The sequence below is a fragment of the Lacerta agilis genome, chromosome 2, assembly GCF_009819535.1.
Source record: "Lacerta agilis isolate rLacAgi1 chromosome 2, rLacAgi1.pri, whole genome shotgun sequence".
In the NCBI taxonomy this organism is placed as follows: domain Eukaryota; kingdom Metazoa; phylum Chordata; class Lepidosauria; order Squamata; family Lacertidae; genus Lacerta; species Lacerta agilis.
In genome coordinates this window covers 81,143,636-81,151,005 of record NC_046313.1, presented here as the reverse complement: position 1 = coordinate 81,151,005, position 7,370 = coordinate 81,143,636, and positions in this window count along the sequence as shown.

Sequence of the window (7,370 nt, the reverse complement as noted above, 5' to 3'; positions counted from 1 at the left end):
CTCCTGAGAGGAGGAGCCAGTTTCATCTTCCCATCAGTGTGACTGGCTTGCTTTCTTTCTGGGGGTTTCATCAGGTGGTTGCATAGAGTTTCCTAGGGGAGGACAATTGCGGAGGGTATTCCAGGGGGGCTGGTTTTGAGCAGAGTAAAATGGCCCGTGAATCCTTAAGGACTGATTGAGGTCTAGAACACTTCTGTTCCAGGCTTACAACACTCTGACTTGCCTCTCAGATTAGTTGATGCTGCTGGTGATGTGCAAATCCTCTTGTGACACCAGCGTGAGATTTTTGGAACTGCATTTAGAGATCATATCTGATTGGGTGCTGGATATTCTTGTCTCCAAACGGTAGAGGATGGGGGAAGCTGTGGCCCTCCAGGTCTTATTGGAATGAACTCCCTTTGACTCCCCCTCCCAATCCAGTACAGCTGGTGGTCAGGGGTTATGGGGATTTATTTATTTATTTATTTATTTATTTATTTATTTATTTATTGCCCTTTTCTGAAAACGCAGCCCAGAGCAACTTACAACATTAAAGCCTTAAAGCACAAGAGAACCAAGGAATAAACAGCAATAAAAACCAGCAAAATTTCATTACAGCAAATTACCGGCAACGACTCATCCCAAGGCCTGGGTGAATAGGTGAGCTTTGAAAACACTTAATGGTCAGGGTCAGACCAAAGTAAGGAATTCCATAATGGGGCTGCTTGTACAGAGAACCCTGGGTAGTCTCTGCATACTCAATTTCATGGTGGTGCAACACAAACCAAGAAACCATCCCTGCCAGATCTCAAAGTACGGGCGTTTTGCCAGTATCTACGTCCCAAGCTGGTATGGGCTTTGCTGGTGAAGGCTGCTTTAACATAAAGGTAAAGGAACCCCTGACCATTAGGTCGAGTTGTGTTCAACTCTGGGGTTGCGGCACTCATCTCACATTACTGGCTGAGGGAGCCGGCGTACAGCTTCCGGGTCATGTGGCCAGCATGACAAAGCCGCTTCTGGAGAACCAGAGCAGCGCACGGAAACGCCGTTTACCTTCCCACTGGAGTGGTACCTATTTATCTACTTGCACTTTGACGTGCTTTCGAACTGCTAGGTGGGCAGGAGCTGGGACCAAGCAACGGGAGCTCACCCCATCACAGGGATTCAAACCTCCGACCTTCTGATCAGCAAGCCCTAGGCTCTGTGGTTTAACCGACAGCGCCACCCGCGTCCCAACGAAGGCTGCTTTACCTAGCTGCAAAATGGCTAGTCCCACAAGTCCTTCAATGCCTTGACAGCAGATCTGTCTTCAGGACACTTGATGCAAGGCCTCATCTCAGCTTGTCGCTTGTCACTGACTCTGTGTCTGCAGCCTAGCACAATCAAACACATTCGGTTCCTGAATATTGCTGGCGAAAGAGGAGAAAACCGGAGACATTTGACTCTAGACTTTTTTGTTTTGCACAATAGTGGCAGGAGCCAGTCTAATAACAACGGTGCATAGAGTTGACACGTGATGAAAGGAGAGGGGGTTAATGTCTGTTGGTCCTGCCTCTGACCTCCACACAGCCATCCAAAAGTCAGAAAGAACCCGAATGTCCACAACGTATATGAGTGTCGACTCAGCATGTTGCATGACGCAAAGTCCCTAAACAGGCAGAGAAAGCCCACGTGTCTACACATTGTAGTGCATAGGCTGTGTTCTGACCTCCAAGTGACTGTGGTGGAAGTCAGGGTGCAGTGCAGCCATGCGGTACTTCTCCCTGCGTTCATTGTGTAAAAGGGGCATACATGAGCAGCGAAAAGTTGAATACCCTTTAAAAACTTGGAATACCCACGGCTGCTCTTAATTCACTCCAGAGTTTACCAATCACGCTCCACCACAGAGGTCATTCCAGGGGTAACTCCTGTTTTATACTTGTAACCTCTTATCTATTACATATAATCTCCCAGATGATTTTTTTTTTAACTTGCGAAGTTCCAGATTCAGGGCAGTGGGCCGTACAGCAGGAAGCTTTTTCCTGGGCATGCAAATTATTAGTGACGTGGCATTTCCTCGCTTTGCCTGGATCCAGATGGCCATGTGTGATACAGTGGCTGCTTATAAATTCATCACAGGGTGGCATGGACAGTTACGTGCTGCTCCTGCATCCTGCTCCATAACGAGGCAAACAGATGTCACGCCCTCCATATTTCCATACAGTTGCACGGTGTTGGCTTTGAGTTACTGGTGGGCCCGTGGGCACGGTGCCCTCTGTGGATCCCCCTCCCTGAGTGAGCTCCCCACTTCCCCCCTTGCTTTCTAGTAGGCTGTATAACCTACATCCTCAGGCCAAGAGCAGCTGGCGTGCTCACCATACTGGCATTGCTGCAGCTTACCTGTATGGGACTGCAGTGGGGCAGGGTGGGGTAAGGTTAAGGCCAGGAGGATGCACTGGCAGGGGTACAGATTTGCTGCAACAATGCACCTGCCAAACCCTGACCTTGCTGCATTCTAGCCCCATCCGGGTAAAGGGCAGTGATAACAGGTGTTGAGACGACAGCTGTGCCCCACCACACTGGGCGCTCCTGCCTGGGTCCCATTTTCCACTGGACAAAACTATATACCTGTCTCTCTCACTATCTTCCTTCAGTAAGTCTGCTGCTGGTGCCTTTTTATTCCCTCCCATATTACGAGCCTGCTCTGGTCTGCTGCCATTTTTTGATCTGCATCGGCTGTTAGGATTAGGTGGGAATTTTATCACGGTGCTTTAAAAATCTTATTTTTAGAATTGTTTTTATATGCTTGGTTTTAGAGGATCAGGGGAGAGCGTGAATATATACAAATTAACAGCTGTCCGGTACAAAAGCTGGTATGGATCAGCCCCAAATGCTATCTGGGATTGTTACAGAATGCCTCCTTCTTAGTACTCAGAGCAACTGCACTCTAAGAAGTTAGTGCCTCTCCGCTGTGTAACCTAAAAGATATTACTTTGATTAATACCCCTCCTTTACAGAAATAGGTTATCATATTGAGATTATTTGGGAATTGGACCTGTGGCTCTGGACCATGTAAGGACATGAGAATGGATGATGGCATGATGGCAGTAGACCTATTCAGGTAGAACCAAGTGAGCAAAGGGGCATGAGGAATGCACAGGGCTTGCCCTCCCCCTTCGTAAGGACATAAAGCGAGAGATAAACATTGTGAGACGCTGCAGAGGATGGTGCCCCCCAGCTGATGTGGGAATACTGGGAATTGAACTTGGAACTTTCTGCATGCAAACTGGATGCATAACCACTGAGCTATGACCTTTCTTGTGATTTGCATGGGGTGGAGGTGGATGAAAAGGTGCTGGGATGGAGCTGGTGGGTATGGTCCTACTTCTCCCTCCTTGGGCTCCTTTGGAAGGACAGGCTCTAAGTTTAATTATTATTATTACTACTACTAATACTGTACACATGTGGACAGCTAGCAAGTAAGTAGCAGTCAAGTGCAGTGCAATCAAAGGTGTAGCAGGCCTAGGGTAATATTTGAAAACCTGTGAAAATCAGATGATTAAATAACTTACCTGTCAGATTTGTTTTCCCCTAACCTGAGCTAGGTAACATAGTGCCCTCCAGATACTGTTGGACTACCATTGGTCATTCTAGCTGTATATGACGGAAGTTGGAGTACATGTGGTGGTGTCACGAGGAGTGGATACAAGGGAGTGGAGGGAGGCACCAGTGGGGGGAGAAGACTCAGAGCCAGGGGAGTGGTGGTAGGACAATGATGAGTGGTCAGAGGGAGCAGACTGAGAGGAGGAGGTGTCAGAAGCAGAAGAGGTAGCAGGGTGTAGTGAGCAGGAAGAGGCTGTGTCAGAGAGCAGTGCAGACTCCAAGGCTGAAGCAGAGGGCAACCAAGAGGCAAAGTTGAGACAGGCTACTGAAGAATCCAGGGAGTCTCCCCCTCCTGTTTGTGACTGCTTTGGAAAGACCCTGGAGAGGAGGAGCCTTAGAGAGCAGTGGGAAGATGGGGGCCTTCAGTCCTCTCAACTGCCTCATTGGGGCAAGACCTACCGGGAAGAGTTGCTGGAATCACTAGTTTTGGTTTCTTTAAGAGTTAACTTCACTGACACCTTGCTTTTTATTGACGACCTTTGCTTGACTCCAGCTTCTGACATGTGGGCACCATATTGGCTATCCCTACCCTAACCCTAAAACAAGGCAGCTCTGTTTAGGGAAGTTTTGACTGTTTGAAGTTTTATTCTGTTTTTAGTCCTTTGTTGGGAGTCGCCCAGAGTGGCTTGGGAAACCCAGCCAGATGGGTGGGGTATAAATAATAAAATTGTTGTTGTTGTTGTTAATTAGCCAAAATATTTAGGATTGGAGCATTGCCTTATGCAAGGGACCTTGGGACCCTCTGGTCCTCCAAAGAGTCATGTCACAACATGCACAGTGAGATTTCGCATAGCAGTTATCCACTTATTCCCCCCCCCCCCCCAGCTTGGCACTTGATTTAGTTTATTGTGCAGCACTCGCCCAGTGAATTTTCCTCAGTGTTATTGCAGAAGTTATCGAGAGTGATAGATGCCTGAATGTGAACACAGGCTAGCCTAGATAAAGCATATCAAGCTCGGAAGATTTCGTTTCACCCAGACACTGATCAGAGGCTGTAGCTGAAATAAGGGACCTGGCCACTTAACTGCTGTCTCACCCCACAGAGGCCAATATATTAAGAGAGAGAAAAGGGTGGGCAGAGGAATTGTTGTGATATGCAAACATTATCTGTCTCTAAAATATTGGTCTGTTCCATAGCCGCTAGGATTTGGTCTCCCTGTCAATGGATTAGATGCAAGGGATCTAAAACAAAATGCGCCTACAAAGAAAAATGAAAAGCTAGCCTTTTCTTTCCCAAATGCAGGCTGAGCAACCCAGCAAGTTCTTTTTTTTTCAGGTTAATCTACACTTTTACAACCTGATAACAGGCCGGAGCTTTCTTCTAACCACCCTTGATTGAATTTGGAAGGTTTCTTCCCAAGAGGAGAACCTGTTCGGCTTTTATTTCTGTAAACATGATTTAGTGCACACTTACTTCCAGTTTTGTTTTGTTCTGAATTTTGGAATTGTGTGTGTGTTGGTGTTTTTATTTATTATTAAGCTAGGGTTTTTTTAATATAAAAAATATAAATAAAAATCAATTTCAACAGCTGGAATTAATTTTCCTGTTCCTGAGTCTTCACTCGGGCCTGTCACAGAGCGGGAGGCTTTCTATTAGCATAAACATAACTGAAAGCTCTGGTATTTGCATTAATGTACTTTTAACAAGTTGACAGGCTTCTGGCACATATTCCTGAGATCTGAGAAGCAAGGGATGGCGAGGGGGGAAGGCTCCATTATACCTTACACTGGCTGGATTGTACGAAGCTGTCAGGTAAAAGAACCCAAAACCCTCAGGTTTCTTTTCCAACTACAGAAAATGTGGGGCAAAGTATCCACTCCTAAGCAGGTGCACAAATCTGACTCTCTCTCTCTCTCTCTCTCTCTCTCTCTCTCGGTGTGTGTGTGTGTGCTTGCTCACGAAAACTCCTTCCCACAAAGCTCCTCCCCACCTGAGGAGTACTGAAGTCCTTACAACTGAGATCTTGGATGAAGGGTGGTATACAAAGTTGAATGAATGATTGAATGAATGAATGAATGAATGAAGACTTGCACATTAGGCTTGCGGGAGGCTCTCCTGATACAAAGTCTCTCCTTTTGTTTGCTGCTTAAAGTTTTTTTTTTGTGTGTGTGTGTATACATACATACTATATAGATGGATAGTATACATACTATATACACAAACATACATTGTGTGTGTGTGTGTGTGTGTGTGTGTGTGTGTGTATGTGTATCCCTTGCAGACCACATCGCCTGGAGACAGGCAGTCAAGTCATGTATCCATAGCAGCGACCAGAGCAGGAATGTCCACTGGGAGGAGCACAGAGAGAAGAAATGTCGTGGTGCATCTGCAGCGACAGAACTGGGCGCCTTCATCTGCCCCAGCTGCAACAAAACATGTCTCTCCCGCATCAGCTTCTACAGCCACAGCAGGCGCTGCAACCTTCCAACAGCTTGACCTCACCCCCAAAGGCACAATCCTCCATTGTATCCTGAGGCAGACCGTGGCCAACATCTATCTATCTATCTATCTATCTATCTATCTATCTGTCTGTCTGTCTATCTGTCTATCTATCCATCCAGAGGGGTGTAACTCGAGCCCCAATAGATTTCAGAAGATATTGGAAGATATGGGGTTATTTAAAAGTTGAGCCGCATTCTTTGGTGCATTGAAAATTGGTGGTGCTGACTTCCGGCGAGGGCGCCATGGCCGGCGGCAGGGAGCTGTTTTCGTCGTGAGACAGCTCCGGTTTTGCCGGGGGCCGGGAGACCCGCAACCGCACTGCGGGCTCCGGTAAGCCGCGGGAGGGGCGTCCCGCAGACTGGGCTCTCCAGCGGGCCCCTTTGTGTCGCCCCATTCTCGAGCCTCCCTTGTAAAAGGGGGGTTCGAGTGAATGGGTAGCGGCACGGGGCTGTGGAGACCGTCCCCATCCGGCAAAACCAAGCGGCGGCCGCCGCTGGCTTCTGAGCGCTCCCGTTCTTCCTTAATTGGATTTAAAGCAAGAAGAAACCCGTAAGCCGTAAGTACGGGACTTAATCAGGCTGCAAATTAGCTTAATTGGCTTTAGGGAGAGAAACTTCAAAAAGGGAGTCCGTTTCTCTTCTGTTTGGAAAAAGCAACAGTAACATCGACTTTGGCTGTTGCTGCTTTCGGTTGATACAAAGTTTACCTGTTTATTCTGACTGGATTGATTCATTAAGATACCCCGGTCAGGGGGAGAGCTAAGAATTTTGAGGTATTTCTTCGGTTTGACGGTGGATTATAATATGAAGAATTTCTGCACTCTGATCAGGGGGAAAATGGTGGTTGTAATTTGAGACTGGAAGATGGAAAATTACTGATTCTTGTTTTTTTCTGCCTGCCCTTCTGGTTTCGTTTTCACGATGGCTTTGGACTTGGGAATGACTCCTGGACAGCGGGAAATACTTCTGAAACTAGAACTTTTGCAACAGAATGTCATTGAGATTGGAACTGACTTTAAGGACCTTGCTAAGGAAATTAAAGAACTTAAAGAAGTATTTAGAGAGCGAAGTTTGGCAAACTTTGCTGAAGAACAGAAGACGCAACTCCAAGAAGAACAGGAACATCCCTATTGACGTGAGAGGTCTAGGGATGTATGTTCTAACATTATAACGGTTTTCTGGGGTGAGAGCCCGGAAACGAAGGAACAACAATTTTGGAAACTACATGTTGATTTGACGACTGACATGGAGCTGCTTGACTGTGAAACTCTATTTTCCTTGGAAAGACTAGTAAAGGAACTCTGGGA